This window comes from Dioscorea cayenensis, unplaced genomic scaffold (assembly GCF_009730915.1).
Source record: "Dioscorea cayenensis subsp. rotundata cultivar TDr96_F1 unplaced genomic scaffold, TDr96_F1_v2_PseudoChromosome.rev07_lg8_w22 25.fasta BLBR01000230.1, whole genome shotgun sequence".
Lineage (NCBI taxonomy): Eukaryota > Viridiplantae > Streptophyta > Magnoliopsida > Dioscoreales > Dioscoreaceae > Dioscorea > Dioscorea cayenensis.
This window is the reverse complement of record NW_024086621.1, coordinates 14,904-33,967: the sequence shown is the minus strand read 5'-3', so window position 1 is coordinate 33,967 and position 19,064 is coordinate 14,904. Positions and strand designations below refer to the sequence as shown.

Below are 19,064 nucleotides of genomic sequence, written 5' to 3'. Positions count from 1 at the left end.
TTAGTGGCAAGCTTGATAGAAAAAATGGAGAGTTATTAGTTTGTATTTATGATGTATTTGATGAGGTGCTTGTTGAGGATAGAAAATGAATTATCAATTGCCTTACAATGAAATGATCAAAATATTATTCAAGCTATGCATTTAATTGAAACTATGAAAGCTTAGCTTTAAGACTTCAAAGAGGCAGGATGGGAAGAATTCTTGTAGGAGGTTTGCCTTTTTTGTGAGTGAAACTTAATTCCAGTGCCTAATAGGGAAAATAATATGAAACTTTGTGGTTGTTCTAGGCTGGATAAACAAGTCATTACTCATTTTCACCATTATCAAGTCCAAATTTTCTATGAGGTATTTTTTTATTTATAATATTTTTATAAATAGCTTTAATTTAGTTATTTAGATATTTTTGTTATTGATTTTACTATTTTTGTAATGTAAGGTTATTGATTTTATTGCACAAGAAATGCAAAACCATTTCCCAAAAACTAGCATAGAGTTACTTATTCTTGTGTCATGCCTTGATCCAAGTGACACATTCTCCAAATTCAACATTCACAAGCTACTTCGTCTAGCAGAGCTTTATCCTGAAGACTTCTCAATGACTAAACGCATGATACTTGAGGATCAACTTATGACTTTTATTTATAATGTGTGATATGATTATGATTTTGCAAATATTGGGGACTTCGGAGGTTTTGCGAAAAAAATATTTTACACAGATAAAAGTGCTATTTTCCCACTCGTCTATCGCCTTATTGAATTGGCTTTAGTTCTACCAGCTACAAGAACTACTGTTGAGAGGGTATTTTCTGCAATGAATCTTGTGAAGACTAATTTATGCAATAAAATAGGAGATGAGTGGATGAATGATAGCTTGGTTGTCTATATTGAGAAGGAGATATTTTACAATTATCGATAATGAAGTGATTCTACAACGTATTTAGAAAATGCAAACTCGTCGAATGCATTTACCTCCACTTAGTCCCATGCCACGAATGTCCTGTATTAGCATTGGTCATGGCAGCAGTTCTAGTTTAAATCTACAAAAATAGTTGCTTTATGCTTTTTCCTATATGTGTATTTGAATTATGGTTGTTTTAATTAAAATTTGTATTATTATATTATGCTAAAATGTAGACAATTGCTTTGTTGGGTTTTTTTTCTACCTTCACCTTTAGCACCCCCCTCCCTCCATGCATATGGTTCTGCCATTGGCCTGTTGGTTTGACACTGTGTAGTGAATAAAATATGAACCTGATCTCCCACAGCAAATTCTGATACACCTTCTCAGATGCTTTCGGCAATACCATAGGGCAGTAAGGTTGAAAAGTTGAGATCACAACTATTGAAATGGGAAACATTTTTGTGTAGATGTTCAAAGAGAACTAACCTAGAGTCCTCATGGCGAAAAATAGTGTAAAACATACTAGCATTAGAAGAAAATCATTAATATTGTAAAAAAATTAGTATTTTATTAAATAAGAAAAAATCATTTCAAATAGTAGAGTTAACTAAAATATTAAAAGATAGGGAAAATAAATTATAGGTCTCTGAAAGTTTGAAAACTTCCCAAACAAACCATCTAACATTTGAATTTTCCAAACAGTCCCTTCTTTTTCAATCATTCCAACTCACTCCGTCAGTTTATTCTATTTTACAACATGTACACCTCACTCAATAAGTATATTTTTTGTTTAACCTTAAGTTTCAATTAATATATTACCTTTTTTGTTTAATATTTGTTTTTGATGTTTAATACATGAACATTCCGTTTGATATTATGCGTTTTCGCTTAAAAAATTCAAGGTCATTTTAGTCAACGTCAGCTACCTTATAACATAATGACTGAAATGTAAGCTGTTTGAAAAAAAATGGACCTTTTTTAGAATACCCAAATTTGGCTGGAAGATGTGTGAATAAGTAAAATATGGAAGGACTTTTAGGGCATTTCAAATAAATTATAAGAAACATAAATATAGAAAAAGTTATTTTATTTACTTAGATAATTTAGAAAATAAATAAAATAAATACGACATAATGAAAATCTTGATACAAAATTATCAAAATATTGCATCCAAGTGAAAATTGCATAAAATATAAAACAAAAAAAATTTAAACTATTCCATTAACCATATCAATTAAGAAGATAAAATAATTATAAGAAAGCTTGTTTTTGAAAGCATCTCATTCTACTGTCTATGATAACAATATAATAAGATTATATTCCATTATAAAATCCTCAAAGTATGTTAAATCTTTATTGCTCTCTATATTTATCTAAGACTAAATGTTGGAAGTAATGTATTTGTTCTCTGCTTGAGTGAAAACAACTTTTACTTTCAAATGAAATGCTTTATAATATTTGGGAACAAATTTGTGTTTATGTTTTTCTTGGTTTTGGAAAAGAAAGATAATAATTTATTTTTATTAACTAGATTATCTTAATATAATTTAGTTAAAAAATTGTAGAAATAATTGAATTAATCAATCTATATCAATATAGTTTATTGTTCTATAGTTTGCGCTTTGCGGTACCCAACCACACGAAGTTTATGTATGTAAATTTTTGTTTATGATTTTAATTTTAGCAAAACCACTTTGTATTATTTAAATGATTTAATAAAACATTAAAAAAAAATATATTACTTAGAACCTCTCTAACAATTTATGCCTCTTGCACACCTTAATTTTGAAATAGAAATATACATTGACATAACCAAAAACCTTTCATCAAAATGAACTTATACTTAATTATAAATAAAAAATAAGTAGAACAAAATATAGATTATTTGTCACACTTTAATAATTTAAACTAGTGTTTTCTTATATAAATAATTATTTAAATGTTCTTTAAAATTCAATTTTTTTTTTAAGTTTAAAAAAAATTTTACATTAAATTCAAATTGAATTTGAGGTATAAAGATAAAAAAAAAAAATTAAATGTGAGCAAACTCATATATTAAATAAACTACAAGAAAAACAATTATAAGAGACAACATAATAGATTAAAAAACCACAAGCAGGGGAGAACAAAACACTGACAAAAGATATTCAACATTTTTAATTAATACCAATGAATAAAATTTTAAAATATATGAGTGATAGCTAATTAGTTTAACAACTTTAATTAATACCAATGCTAAATAACAAATCTGATCAGAGTCAGCGGGATTCATATTATTCCAGATAATATTTTTTTATTCCAAAATCTATTATAAATTTTATTTTTATATTTATATAAAACTTCCAAATTATGTACACCTTCGGTCATTTTTAGTTGCCCATTTTTTTAACCGATTCACAACCATTAAGAAAATAAATTAAGACTAGTTATTGTCTTAAATTTATAACAAATTATATCAATTTTTAAAAACTACCCTCATTTAAAACCCGTCAAGATTTCATTAATTTTTTATTATAATTTAATTGTATCTTTTATTTTCTTTCTCAACATAGTGTTTTAGTTTTCTAAAAAAAAGTATTAAAAAATGGAGTAGCATATTAAAAATCAAAGGTAAAGTTGCAAAAAAAAAAATGATTTAATTATTTATAGTTTTTCTAAATAGACATGAAAAAAAGACCAAAAAAAAGCTTTTCAAAAGGGCCAAGTAAATAGGACGGAGGGAGAATAAATTAATATAATAATAGAATTTATGATATTGTTTGTATAGAACTTGAATAAAAAAATAATAAATAAAAGAAAGACAATTTAAAAACAAGTATAGAAGAAAAAAAATTAAATAAAAAAATATTGGAGGTCCAAAATAAAAAAAAAAGTAAAAAAATTGTCACGTGGGAAGTACCAAAGAAAGCGAGAATATATGAAGATTTTTTTAAAAAAATAGAGAAAATAAAAAAATAAAAAGATCTGATTTAAATTTAAAAAAGTTTTGAAATTCAAAATTAAAAAAAATGTTTAAAATTGAAAATTAAAAAAACAATTGAATTGAAGTTTTGAAAAATAAAATCCTCTCTCACAACATATGGGGAGTTGGCGATATTGTGGAACATAGACGAAAAGAGATAGAGAGTAAAAAAAGAAAAAACAAAAGAACATAGAGCTTTGAGAAGAGAAAAAGAAAGAGAAGAAGAAGGCTCAAAGAAGTGGAAAGAGAAGAAAGGTAGAGTTAAAAAAACAGAATAGAAAAAAAGAATCCTTTTGAGAGATCTCCATAGCTTGGAGAATGTTAGTGTCTATATTTGGTCTCCATGATTTATTTAATCTTGTATATTTGTTATATTTATGTTTGGACATTTGCATATTTGGTATAATTATATTTAGCTAACTGTACATATAAGGATCCAGGAATATGCTTAGGCATATACAATCTTGTATTCTTATATATATGTTCTCAATATACATGTAGGCTCATCAAGCCTTATTCCTCTTCATGGTACCAGAGCCTAGTTTTTAAATTTTTGCTCTCTTGTTTTTGTCTTGTCCTCCTTCTTCTCCAATGTCGACTGTTGGTTCTCCTTCACCCTCTGGCATTACTTCTATGTCCACAAGAGTTATGCCATCTTCTCCTCATCCTGCATTCTCTTTATTGAATATTCGTCAACATATTCCAAAAACACTCGATTTTTCTAATTATTTAGTTTGGCGTGAATTATTTATTCTTGTCTTGAAAGGTTATCAAGTTTATGATCATGTTGAAGATTCTATCACTCCTTTTTCCATCGATGATGCAGGGTATGCACAATGGTTGCAAATTGATAATTTTGTTCTTTCCTGGATTCAGTCCACTATTTCTTGTGATATTTTACGATCTATTATTACTCCTGGTAAGCCTCTCAGTGCTCAAAATGCTTGGTTGAAAATTGAAAAATTATTTAGAGACCATGTTGAGTCTCGCATTGTGTCTCTTCGTCAAGCGTTCTATCATTTAGAAAAACGAACTTTATCCATGAATGCTTTTCTTAATAAACTCAAAGAGTTGTTTGATTGCCATACTGCTCTTGGAGATGATGTTTCCAATCGTGATCTTGTCATGCAAATTGTCATGTGCCTTGGTTCAGAATATAATCCTATCACATATGTCCTTATCACTCGACAACCATTACCCACTTTTGAGGAATGTCGGTCTCTCTTACTTATGGAAGAATCCAAACTTCAAAAACAACAATCTCCTTCTTCTGTTTCTCAACAAGCCTTCCTTGCTCAGGCTCAATCCCTCCCTAATGGTGGTGGGCGTATTGGCAATCGCAATGGACGCGGTGGTCGTGTTGGCTATAGAGGTGGACGTGGTAACTTTCAACCCTTCAAACCAAGGACTAATAATACTTCTCCAAGTTCTTTTTCTACAGGCATTCTTGGTCATCCACCTCCTACTTCAAATACTATAGGAGCTCAACATTTTCAGCATTGCGTTCAATGTTACACCTGTGGAGGTTTTGGACATGTGGCTCGACTTTGTCCTTTGGTCCCAAAAGTTGATGTTGGTCCACAGGAATTTACTGTATTTCCTACTGATGAATCCAACACTGATAGTTGGGTCTTTGATTCTGGCGCTTCCACTCATATGACGAATGATCCTGGTAAGCTTTGCTCTCTTTCGCCATACTATGACCCTGACACGATTTGTGTTGGAAATGGTGCCGCGTTACTGATTAAATTCTTTGGGTCTTCTGTTATCCCGATTGGTTCTCGTAATCTTGTTTTGAATGATGTACTTGTTTCTCCTGCTCTTACTAAAAATTTAGTTTCTATTCGAAAACTTACCGCTGATAACGATTGTGTTGTGGAATTTACTCCTTCTGGTTTTTGTGTTAAGGAGCTGAAAACGAAGCACGACATTCTCAGCTCCTCTAGCCAAGATGGCCTATATCCTCTTCGCAATTCCATCAACCAACCAAACACATTTGGTCTTGCTGCTGTACGTGTCACTGGTTCCACCTGGCATCGTTGCTTAGGACATGCAAATTCTAAAGTGCTTTCTCATCTTTTTCAAAACTCTTTAATTTCTTGTAATAAATCTGAAACTTCAGATACATGTGTTTGTCATCTTTTTCAAAACTCTTTAATTTCTTGCCTGTCAATTAGGAAAGCATGTTCGCCTACCATTTGATCAATCTAAGTCTCACACTTCTTCTTCTTTTGAATTAAAACACTATGATATATGGGTCTCACCGGTTTCCTCACATAGTGGTTATCGTTAATTTCTCACGTTTTTGGATGATTTTTCTTATTATTCTTGGGTCTATCCCCTCAAACACAAACATGAGGTTTTCACCCACTTTCTCCAATTTCATGCTCTCATTAAAAATCAATTTCATGTCACCATAAAAATGTTTCAATGTGATAATGGTACTGAATATTCTAATTCTTCTTTTTGGGATTTTTTCTGAACTAGTGGTATTCATTTTCATTTTTCTTGTCCATACACTTCACAACAAAATGGGAAAGCTAAACGTCTTAATCGTACCATTGGTAATATGATTCATACTCTCCTCATACAAAGCCTCTATGTCTCATTCTTTTTGGGTGGAAGCACTCCTCACAACTAACCATATTCTTAATCTCTTGCCTAGTTCTTTACTCAATTATAAAACTCCATATGAAACTCTTTACCATAAACAACCTTCCTATAATCATCTTCGGGTATTTGGTTGTGCTTGTTATCCTAACCTTCTCTCTCAAGCTTCACATAAATTATCTCCTCGATCCACTTTATGTGTCTTCTTGGGATATCCACAACATCATAAAGGATATAGGTATTATGATCTACATTCTCGCAAAGTTATTGTGTCCCGACATGTGGTTTTTGATGAAAACAATTTTCCATTGGCTAATTCTTCATCGTCTTTTTTCTTCTTCAGGGCTTTCATTAACTCCTTTTCATACAAATCCACAAGATTTTATTCCTTCTGTTATTTGAGATCGCCCTTCTTCTTGCATAACCTTACCTTCTAAAGATAGTGGTACCACAGCGGCAGGTCCAAATGTCTGTCCTTCATCTAATAACTAACCCACAACTTCACCATCCTTTTCTACACATGTGCCTAATCCTAATCCCACTATTTTACCCGTGTCCCAAACAAATAACACCCAATCCTCATCTCAAGACCAATCCTTATCCATACGTCATCCTATGGTTACACGAGCTCAAGATGGAACCAGAAAACCCAAAGTTAATTTTCTTTACATGGCACTGTTTCTAATGCTCTTCCTCAGGAATCTAAGTCTGTACGTGAAGCATGTCAGGATCCATATTGGCTAGCAGCCATGCAAGAGAAGCTTACTGCCTTAGCTCGAAATCAGACATAGACTTTGGTTCCTAGACCACCTAATATTAATGTCATTGGTTCTCGTTGGGTTTTCAAGGTTAAACAACGAGCTGATGGTTCCTTAGAAAGGTATAAGGCTCGCCTTGTTGCGCAAGGTTTCAATCAGAGACCTAGACTTGATTGTGGTGATACTTATAGTCCTGTGGTGAAGCCTGCCACTATTCATACTGTTCTTACTTATGCTCTTTCAAAAAATTAGCATATTCATCAATTAGATGTCAAAAGCGCATTTCTCCATGGTTTTCTTACAAAAACTGTCTTTATGAAGCTACCTCCAGGTTTCATCAGTGCTACCCATCCAGACTATGTTTGTAAGCTCAATCGTGCTTTATATGGCCTCAAACAAGCTCCGCGTGCTTGGTACCACCGATTTAACTCTTTTATATGCTCCAAGGGCTTCATTAATAGCAAATCAGATTCATCTATGTTTGTGTATCACCGAGGCGACGATATGGCTGTTCTTCTTCTCTATGTGGATGATATTATTCTCACGGCTTCTTCTACATCTTTATTATCATCCATCATCACTTATCTACAACAAGAATTTGCTATTTCAAATTTGGGTGACTTGCATTACTTTCTGGGCATATCTGTTACTCGTTCTTCTTCGGGTATATTTCTTTCTCAATCTAAATATGCTCGAGATCTTGTTGATCGGTGTCACATGTCTACTGCCAACTCAGTTTCCACACCAGTTGATTCAAAGTGTAAACTATCATTAACTGAAGGTGATCTTCTCTCTGATGCTACAGAGTATTGCAGCATTGTTGGTGCACTTCAATATCTTACTTTCACGCGTCCTGAACTAGCATTTGCTGTTCAACAAGTTTGTTTGTTAATGCATGCTCCACGGACTAGTCATATGAAGGCTGTTAAGCGGATTTTGCAGTATCTTAATGGTACTATTGATCATGGCCATTTACTTTCCCCAGGATCTTTAGATAAAATGGTCGTTTATTCTGATACTGATTGGGCTGGTTGTCCTGACACTCGTCGCTCTACTTCTGGTTATTGTGTGTATTTTGGTCCGAATCTCATCTCTTGGTCTTCCAAACGCCAGTCTATTATTTCTCGATCAAGTGCTGAAGCTGAATATCAGGCTGTTGCTAATGCTGTAACTGAAATTTCATGGCTCCATTCTTTGTTGTCGGAGCTTGGTCATAAACTACCATCTGCAACTTTGGTTTTTTTGTGACAATGTTAGTGCTATTTTTCTTGCGTCCAATCCAGTTCAAAATAAGCGCACAAAACATGTTGAAATTGACCTTCATTTTGTGCGTGAAAAAGTAGCTGCCGGGGCTATTCGAGTTCTTCATGTTCCTTCATCTCTTCAATTTGCAGATATCATGAACAAGGGTTTACCAAATATCTTATTCTCTGAATTTCGCTCCAATCTGAACGTTCAATCCGCTCCTGTTTAGATTGCGGGGGGATGTTAGTGTCTATATTTGGTATCCTTGATTTATTCAATCTTGTATATTTGTCATATTTATATTTGGTCACTTGTATATTTGGTATAATTATATTTAGCCAATTGTACATATAAGGATCTAGGAATATGCTTAGGCATATACAATCTTGTATTCTTATATATATGTTCTCAATATACATGTAGGCTCATCAAGCCTTATTCCTCTTCACTGTGCCAGTTGGATAACTTATCCGTGTGGCGTCTCTCTTTGCCACATTGTATGCCACATCAACAAGCTTCTTAAACCCTCTCCCTCTCACGGTCATCCCCTTCTCTCCCCTTCCTTCCCCTTTGCTTTGCCCTAAAGAACGCTAGCCATTCCCCTTCCCCTTTGCTTTACCTTCCAACCATCCCTCGGAGTCCTTTGCTTTGCCCTAGAGAATGCCCTAGAGAATGGCAGCCATTTATCGCCCATCCCTTGGAATCCTTTGCTTTGGCATAGAGAATGCCAACCATCCCTCGGAGTTAGGTTCACTGGCTATATCAACCACCATTTGCGTCTCTTGACTACATCATGGACATCAATTGGGCGATAAGGCCCCTGGAGTTAGGATCACCAAGTTATCGTAAGTCGTTTGGTAATTTGTCATGAAATTAGAATTTTATATCAATGTTAGGATCATTGGTGCTTGTGTAAATGTGTTAGTGTATAATGATTGTTTATAGTGAATTGTGCTCGTTTATTTTCTTCCTTTAAAGGCTATGATTTTTATAGTTGAAATCATGCTGAAGAGTAATTGCAAAATGTGATTGTGTATATTGATTGATTTGTTTTTTCCTTTAAAGGCTATGGTTTTTGTAGTGTTCAATGGTGATTGTTAATGAACTTTATCATTACTTGATTTCCATTGGATATCTGGCTCATGTAGGAAGAACAAGAAAAAAAAATCAGAATATATGTAAGTCTTACCAAACTAGTATAAGCTAAAAGGATGATTTTGGCATTTAGAATGAAAGCTGAAGTATGGACAAAATTTAAATGCTCCTCTCCATTGATTTAATTAGGTTCTTTTGTTATCCATGACTTCCTTTGTTACTAAATTCATCACAATTAATTGCATATACATTGAATGAGTTCTTAACTTAACAAATAAGTAAGACTTGGTAAAAGGAGGATCTTATATCATCTTTGAGGATGGAAAAACCTTTAACAACTATCCATAAAATTTTACTATAATGCATGTTAGTATGAGGATTTAATCAGAAAAAAAAAATCCATCCATGATTTTTTTAACTACCAAAACAAATAAAACTATCTTTCACTTTCTTTAATGCATTTAATATAAGATGGTTGTAACATGTAGACATGTTTGTTTCCTACAATAAAGTTGCAACATATTGCTATATCTGTGTCCATGCTAATTATTGTTGGGAAAATTATGGTTAAGCACCTAGCAGTGATTACTTCACAATAAAATTGTATTACACAACTAGTGAGTTGCATAAGTGGGAATGCATAAAGCTTTTTGGCAATATTGATTATTGTTGCCCTGATAAGATGTCTAGATTAGAAATGTTAAGCATGGCCAAGGAGTTGGGTTTGCAAGTAGATGGTTGCACATTTTGGTGGTTGCGATTTAAAGGTAATGGCTTGAGTTTGGCAGAAATAAAAGATGATGTAGATGCCTTAGATGGCTTTAAATGCTTCCCATAACAGGCTGATAACTATATATGCCAAGGTCTCCAACATAGGTGCAATTAATAGTGGTGAGGGGGTGTCTGGAATACATGAAAAAAATGATGATCTGCAAGATGCTTCAAGAATACAAGATGTTGAGGAACAAGTTGTGGAAGAAAATGGTGATTTGCAAGATGCTTATCTTGGAAACGGTGCTGAGAAACAAGTTATGGAAGAAAATGTTGATCTATAAGATGCTTCTTCTAGATAACAGGAAAAACATGATGATATGCAAGATGCTTCAAGAATACAAGATGTTGAGGAACAAGTTGTGGAAGAAAATGGTGATATGCAAGCTGCTTCTCCTGGAAACGATGCTGAGGAATAAGTTATGGAAGAAAATGTTGATATGCAAGATGCTTCTCCTACACAACATGAAAAATAAATGATGAAGCGAGTGAGTTATATGACTCAGAATATAGCTTTCACAATGAGGAACAGGGCATAAATGAGGCCAATGATGATGTGAATGGGCCTGAGATGGTTACACAGGCAAGAAATGAAGGATTATGAGCAGGATGTCATGTTCATGAAGAAGAAGAACCTAACTCTAACTATGGAGAATTTGGCTAAGGTTCACATTTAGCTTCTTCAATAGATGATGAAGTTGTAGGTCAAAGCAAACCAAAATACTCAAGAGTTCCAAGAAGAAATTGACATGAAGGATCCACATTTCACAGTTGGAATGAAGTTCAGCAACTTTAAGTAATTTAAGGAGGCTGTTAGGAACTATGGGATTAAGAACATATATGTTATGAATTTCAGACCTAGTAATAAAAAAAGATGCAAGGCAATTTGTAAGAAGAGTTGCCCTTTCTACTTGTTGGCATGATCAAAGATAAAGACAAGTTCAAATTAAATTTGGGATTCTCAAACTTGAGTGCACTAGAGACCATAATGTAAGGCATGTGAGTGCAAAATGGATTGCTCAGAACTACTTGACTTAATTCAGGGCAGATCTTTCATGGTCTCTGGGAGGCATCATTCAAGCTGTAAAGAAAAATCAGGAGGTTAAGATCACTAAACTAAAAGCATTGAGGGAAAAATCAATTGTAAGAAAGTACTACTATATTTATTTCTTGTCATTGCTTATTTTAGTGTATGTTACAATTTACTATTGATTTGTTTACACTGTTTTTCTTTTTGTCCTGCAAACAACATTTTAGATGGTAATAACCATGAGCAAATCAAGAGCTTGTATAAGTACATGCTTTAGCTCATGAGGACAAACCCAGGGTCTATTATCAGATTCAATTGCAGTGAAGGTATTTTTGAAGCTATATATGTTTGCTTGTCTCCATTGAAGGCAGGGTTCTTGGTAGGGTGCATACCAGTAATTTCAATAGATGGTTGCTAGATAAAGGGTTTGTTTGGAGGTCAACTACCCTCAACTGTGGGGATAGATGCAAATGACTGTATCTATCCCATTGCATGGGTTGTGGTCAATAGGGAGAACAATTATAATTGGAGATGGTTTTTGGAGTTGCTAGCTGCAGATTTGGAAATCAACAACAGCCACCATTGGGCTTTTATGAGTGATAGGCAGAAGGTTTGTTCTCTTAACACTTTTTCTTCAATTAATTCAATATAGGTTTTAAAATGTAAGAAGTATCTGATTCATATTATTGTTTGCTTTGTTTTTTTGGTGTCTTCTTGTTTATCCTTGTGTCTTGTATATTGTGGCACAAAATAATAGGGCTTGATACCTGCAGTACAAGAACTATTCCCCAATAATGAACATAGATATTGTGTTAGACATATACGCACCAACTTCAGACATAATTACAAAGGAAAAGCCCTTAAAGATCAACTATGGAAATGTGCAAGGGCTAGTTACATACCTTCATTTAATAAAGAAATGGAAACCTTAAGGCAATGTCCCTTGCAGCTTATAGGTTCCTGCAAAAAATAGCACCTCAACATTGGATTAGGGCACACTTTAGACATAGTTTTAAATGTGGCATGCTCTTGAATAACCTCTATGAATGTTTTAATAGTCTAATACTTGGAGCTAGGAGCAAAGGGACAGTAACATTAAATAAAAGTATTAGAACAAAGTTGATGTACAGAATTCAAAAGAAAAGAGATGCTATGGAAAAATGTGGCTGTGAGAATTGTCCTAGAATACTAAAAAAATAAGAGAAGGCAAAGGCATTGAGCTTTACTTATAGCACAACATGGTCAGGAGGTGCACAATACCAAGTCCTAGGCAATGATGGGCAATTTGTGGTGGGCAAAATAGAAAAAAAACCTGTATTTGTAGAAAGGGACAACTAACTGGAGTACCCTATGCTCATGCAATCTCTGCATTATACTACAACCAAGACATGCTTGAAAATTATATAGAAGAATGTTACAAGGTGTCCTTATTTTTAGGGATCTATAGTTTCTATTGACAAGCTACTGGCATTTTGATATTGTAAACATTTCTATTTTTGTTTTCAAGAATACTAACATAGTATGAATGAAAAAGGCAAATTTTGTTCCCAACATTTTTATATCAAGTTCTCAAGGTAATTTGTTCATTAAACAACTACTGATTGTTATAAATGTGTTAATTAAACAATTGTTGATTGTTATAAATGCTAATTGTTAAACAACTACAGGAAATACTAACTTGGTATTATTATAAATACCTTGAACGTCATGTTGGATTCATTGTTCATTAAACAACTACTAATTCATTTCAATTAATACTGATTATGATGTAAAACATCAGTTAAATTGAAATACCATCATTGTAATTGTTTCTGATTCATTTCAATTAATACTGATTATGATGTAAAACATTAGTTAAATTGAAATACCATCAATATAAATGTTTTTGATGTATCATTCATACAATTAACACAAAATTAAATTTTATTAATAGCAACCAATAAATTTATTACAAACAATCTGGAAAGAAAAGTAAATTACAGTAAAATGAAGCAACTAACTAACTTCATGAATTTCTATACAAAAATGATCCAAAAAGAATGTACTCAAAAAATAAATTCAGAAAACATTTGAAATATCTAAACTCCTCCCAAATCTTGAGGTGTCCGAAAGAGGATTTCATCAGGGGAGCACTGAAGGGACGGCTGGGGTTCTCTAGGGCAAAGCAAAGGACTCTGAGGGATGACTGGCAGGCAAAGCAAAGAGGAAGGGGAATGGCTGGCGTTCTCTAGGGCAAAGCAAAAGGGAAGAAAGGGGAGAGAAGGGGATGATCAGGAGAGGGATAGGGTTTAAGAAGCTGGCTGATGTGGCATCCAACGTGGTAAAGAGAGACACCACACGGATAAGTTATCCAACTGGTACATGTTCATCCGACGTAGGAAATGCCATCCACGCATGCACTCCGGTGCACACATCAGCAATCTCTCAATGAAATTGTCTCAGTGCTCTCCCGTTGAATGGAAATCAAAGTGAGGTGCTCAAATTGATACAAAAGAAAATAACCCTACATACGTACATTGAAGCTATAATACTGTACCTACTAAGTTAAGCTCGAGCTTGATATTTTCTTAACGATTCAAGCTCAAGCTCAACAAAAGGAAGCTAAAAATAGGCTTGGCTTGAACTCAAGCTCAGTTTAAATAGTATCAAGCTAGTTTGAACATAACAAAATTCGCTTCGCTCGGGTTTGATTGTAACCCTATATTGCACAAGGACTAGTAAATTAAAATAAAAATAACAAGGACTTCTACATAATTTACTCTTTCCTACCAAAACAAAAGGGTTCACTCCAATCTTCTTCTCCACTGAGCGAGAGAGAGAGAGAGAGAGAGAGAGAGATGGAGATCGAGGGTTGCTTGAACTCTTACGTCGATCGAGGGAGCATGGAGAGCCATCGGTTCTTTTTGGCTCGCCGCACCCTGCTGGAGATGTTGTTCGATCGTGGCTACGCCGTGTCTGTGACCCAGATGGCGATGACCCTCTCCGAGTTCCGTGAAACCTATGGCGAAAGCCCGGACTTGATCGCCTACGCATCCCGGCTTCCCTCATCTCGAAACCCTCCAACAAGGTCTGCATTTCGTTTCTCCTCACTTTTTCTTTTGGTTCCTTCTGTTTGATTTGAGGTGAAACCCTGGTGGTGTTTTGAATCGGAAGGAGTTGTACTAGATTTAGAGGCAAAGTGCTTTTACATGATGATTGTGGTTTTGCAAGGTTTGTTTGAGTTTTTATTGTGTCTTTGTTTGTTCTTTAGAAAAATTTCAAACTCTGGAGTGATGTTTTCAGTGTTTCTCGCTGTGTTTTCAATCGTGGAAGTAGAAAAGATGACCCTTTTAGGGTTTTATTTTGACCTTCAGGGTTGTGTTTAGGTTGAGGGCATAACCAAAGGAAACATCTTCCTTGTGACTTGGGAGTTGGGAGGAGAATTAAATACTGACTCTCCTATTATAGCGGGTGGTGGAAAGATTTCTTTTTGGTATTGATAAATTTTTGTTTTTATTTTGCTTTTAACGTTTTCATTATGCTCTTTTTTCTTTGGATTTAAGTAGAACTTGAGAAAAAATTGAAATTTGAATGAACAGAATTATATGTATTAGTACAAGAAAGAACCTACATTGATAATTCTATATTTCATTTTTCTTTCAACATTTTTCATGCCATTTTCTTTTCAAAGAGAAGAGAAGGGAAAAGAAAGGAACACAAATGAGATTGGAATTTGTCTTCTTGTGTTCAGTTGAATGAGCAAAACTTGATTGATAAGTATAACAAAGAATATGTATGAGTTCCCATTACTTCTTTTCTTTTCTTATAATTTTCAAGATTTAAACACACCCATGTAAAAGTCTGTTCTTGTCATAGAAGTGCATATTATGGCGTTTCTAATCATCCTTGTTATTGTGATTTCGTGTGTTTTTTTAATTCTTTTGAGTTTTCTAACATGCAAAGGGCCATTGTATATCTTGTCTTGGTTGTGAAGATGGAGATGGGAAGTGCCTTGAACTATTTTGCAAATTCATGTTGATAATCTTGTTCATTATAATGCACTGATCTTATATCTTCTCTGTTTTAGATTCTTGTAATCTTTTGTGGACCTGAAAAAGTGAAGTTGCCATTTATACGTGGCATTTATAATCAACTTATTCAAGAAAATTTGACGAGACTAATATTGGTCTTGCAAAGCAAGGCAACATCAAAAGCGCGGGATGCCATAAAGGAGATCTTCCGGTTTAAAGTTGAAACGTTTCAAGTAAGTTTTCCCATGATGATTACATTTTCAGACAATTTTTTTTCCTCATTTGTAGGTGTTCTTATATTTGTATCATTTTTAAAATCCGCTTTAGGACATTTTGGGTTTTTTTCCTAACAAGATGTTTTGATATTTCATTTGCCCATCACATGATTAGATGTGTTACACTACTTGTAACTCATGCTAGGAGTACACATTGCATATAATTTCATTTTCAATATTTGATTTCATACCAGTCTGAATTTGTCTCTTGCTGAAGCCTTTGCGCTTCTTTCCTAGAAAATGAACAAACTTGTAGCTGAAAGGGCGTCAACTAGTTTATAATTTAATATACATAATTTAGGTATATCAACAAAAAGGTCTTGCCTTCCCAACACTAATTGCGGGAGGTTTGCATTCGTTCATCTTCAGAATGTTTATGAATTACAATAATACTGATGAAGCTGATGAAGATGTCAAATCAGATCAGATCACGACTCTGATGAAGCTGATGAAGTTAATAACACTAATTGCGGGAGGTTTACTGATGAAGATGTCAAATCAGATCACGACTCTGATGTATGAATTACAATAATACTTTATGAATTCTAAGATTGGTTATAAAGCTAAGGAAAATAAATATGCATCAGAGAGTCTAATAAATAAAGTACTGTACTAATCAGTAATTCTATGATTGGTTATAAAGCTAATGTGAATGTCTCGGTCTTGTAATAGCGATGGCATTTATCAAAATAAGCCAAGAAAGTCCTTATGGAGTGAACTAGCTTCCAGAACAAGAGAATTGTTTATTGAAATTCTATGCCTCCTGATTACCATTCCTGCCGTTAAGTAGAATCATCCAGTAGCCACTTTCAACAACATTCTGCAAGTAAGGAAAAGAGCAAATTGTCTTTAATCTTTAGTTTTATTCATATGATTCTACTTACACCCTCCTGATCTAGCAAATAAACAAACTCCTATTTTTTTCTTGTATTCCTTGGATTCAAGTAACTAAATTCTGGTTTAGGAAACTATGATACTCCATTCTTCCACTTCAGGCTTCACCGTCTCTGATGAGGATTTCTTGATAGCTAAATTTCTTTTGTGCGTATACTTTAACGGGTTTATCCAATTGCTTAAGAACATTTACATTTTCTGACTGATAATTAGAGGTTTGATCTGAAATCATGAATTCCTTAGGAGCATGGCAGGTTTGTGGGCAATCAGCTATTGGCATAAAGCATATGTTTAGCAACAAATAGCAAGAGCTGGAGCAGGTTGAGAAAGTGCTTGTCAATGAAATAAACTCAAAAAAGGAACATTTAGAAATAAAAATGTACATAATTTCCTATGACATTGAGGACATGGTTCACTATTTGATTTTATTAGGGTATTTGTTGACTTTATTGTGCTCAATTTCATGTCCAAGTAATATCTTCTAAAGCTCATGTGACTTGATCTATGTTGAATTAGACCTTAGCTAATTCCAAATAAGGTCACATTCAAGGCTAAAAAGGCCATGCACCATGTTTTTAAGCCCCTCACTTCTTAATTTTTAGTTATATGTTTAACTGTTTACAGCTGATTTCTCATGTATGGCATTGTGCTTTAGATTACCGAACTTTTGGTTAATATCACAAAGCATGTCCTGAAGCCAAAGCATGATGTACTAATTGAAGAAGAGAAGCAAGCGCTTTTGAAGAAATACAATGTAGAGGAAAGCCAGGTAATTCAAGTTTTCAATCAAAAATATATCATTTCTTATGTCAGCACTTAATTTTAAATATCACTATTTGTTCATAGATATTAGTAACTCCTAGTGCCGTAATTTTTAATGAATTTCTTGTCTTTTGCATATTCCCCCATTCTTAAATAGCTACAATAGCCTATTTCTTATTCCAGTATCTTCTACCTCACTGTATTATATAATCTGTTATTTTTATTTTCTCAATTTTCTCTTAATTTCTTTACTTTACTGCAAAGCTTCCACTTCCAGCTATCTAACTAGAATGTTTGCCTTTGAAGCGTTGATTTGATTTTAGTGGAAGATTTCATTGAGTGTTAAAAGCATCGTCATAACTGTACAGTTTTTGTTTGTAAATTGTAATTTAGTAGCGTTTGTCTTTGTCTAGAGTTTGGAACTCAGCATGGCTATCCAATCCTTCTTAGCTTTTATTTCCATTGCATCTTCAGTTATCTTTTCCCTCTTTTAGAAGATTGCATTATTGAAAATAATTGCATTGTAGATAAATTTCAAAATATTTCATTTTGACTTTAACATCGGAAAATGTTGTGTGTAACATTATCTCTCTGTTGTCTTAGAAGTTTCATGTGAACTCTAGTAATGAAACTGTCCATATATTTATTTGTGCTTATATTTAGCTTCTTGTGTGTATTTATGGAGTAAACATTGTGTGGAACATGGATATTTTGAATGGATGCTGATATCGACAACATGTTTGATATTTAAATGAGGCATGCACTATGGTAGTTTATATGTAATCTTATTTGTGGCGAACAAGTTGTTCAGATTGGACAGATTCTTTGCTTTTGATATGTTTCACTAATCTTTGCTAAACATTAAAATTATGTTTCTATTCAAGGGAAACAATAAGAGATAGTCTTAAAAAATATTTGGTATCAAGAAAAAACTCTGAAAAATCTTGGTAGTTTGTCATTCATATGTGGAATGCAGATATTACGTTTGCTGTTTTGTAAACTAAGACTAGCAACCTGAGATTATTAATTATTTGCCTACCACTAGTAGTACATCATGAATATCTTTGATCTGAATCATGTGTGGGATGGCAAACATGAGAATAGAAAATAAAATTAAATAGCGTACGCCAACATTCATGCAATCTAATTGTTACAGTGGCAACGATTTGTCTAACTATTCTGGCATATTTGCAACTATTGTTTTTGGTTATTGATTAAGTAGGAAAAATAATCACTCACTTCCTCTATCTGTAGCTGCCACGCATGCTTCTAACCGATGCAATTGCTCGTTATTATGGGTTGGAGAAGGGGCAGGTGGTGAAGGTCACCTATGATGGAGAACTAACCGGGAACCATGTCTCGTACCGTTGTGTTATGTGATGACTGATGATGGCCTTTCTGTAAAGCTAGATCAATGCCGAGAAAATGTACATGAATCTAATGGAATCTGTTTTGCATGAAAATTTTTAGTGCCATATAAAATCTAACTTGGGAAAAATTGTTTTACTGTCTGTCGTAGCTTTTAATGTTGCTTGCCATGTGTTAAATCTTGCTCTGCAGAAAAGACATTGTAAAAAGGTTTCAGTTATGGTCTTTAGCTTCATTTAAATGTGCAGTGATATTTACTCTGGGCATGGGCATGGGCATGTGCATGTTGTTGAACAGTTTCTGGCTCTATTAGTTGTCTGTAAATCTTTGACCATCTGAAATAATTAAATCACATTTCTATAGGCCTAGGCCTAGGCCTCCCA

At 33.7% G+C, this 19,064-nt stretch overlaps 1 pseudogene; it reads left to right on the top strand.

The window, feature by feature from the left end:
* Window positions 1-14,166: 14,166 nt before the first annotated feature.
* Window positions 14,167-18,941, top strand: LOC120253859 (annotated as a pseudogene).
* The last annotated feature ends 123 nt before the right edge of the window (window positions 18,942-19,064 follow it).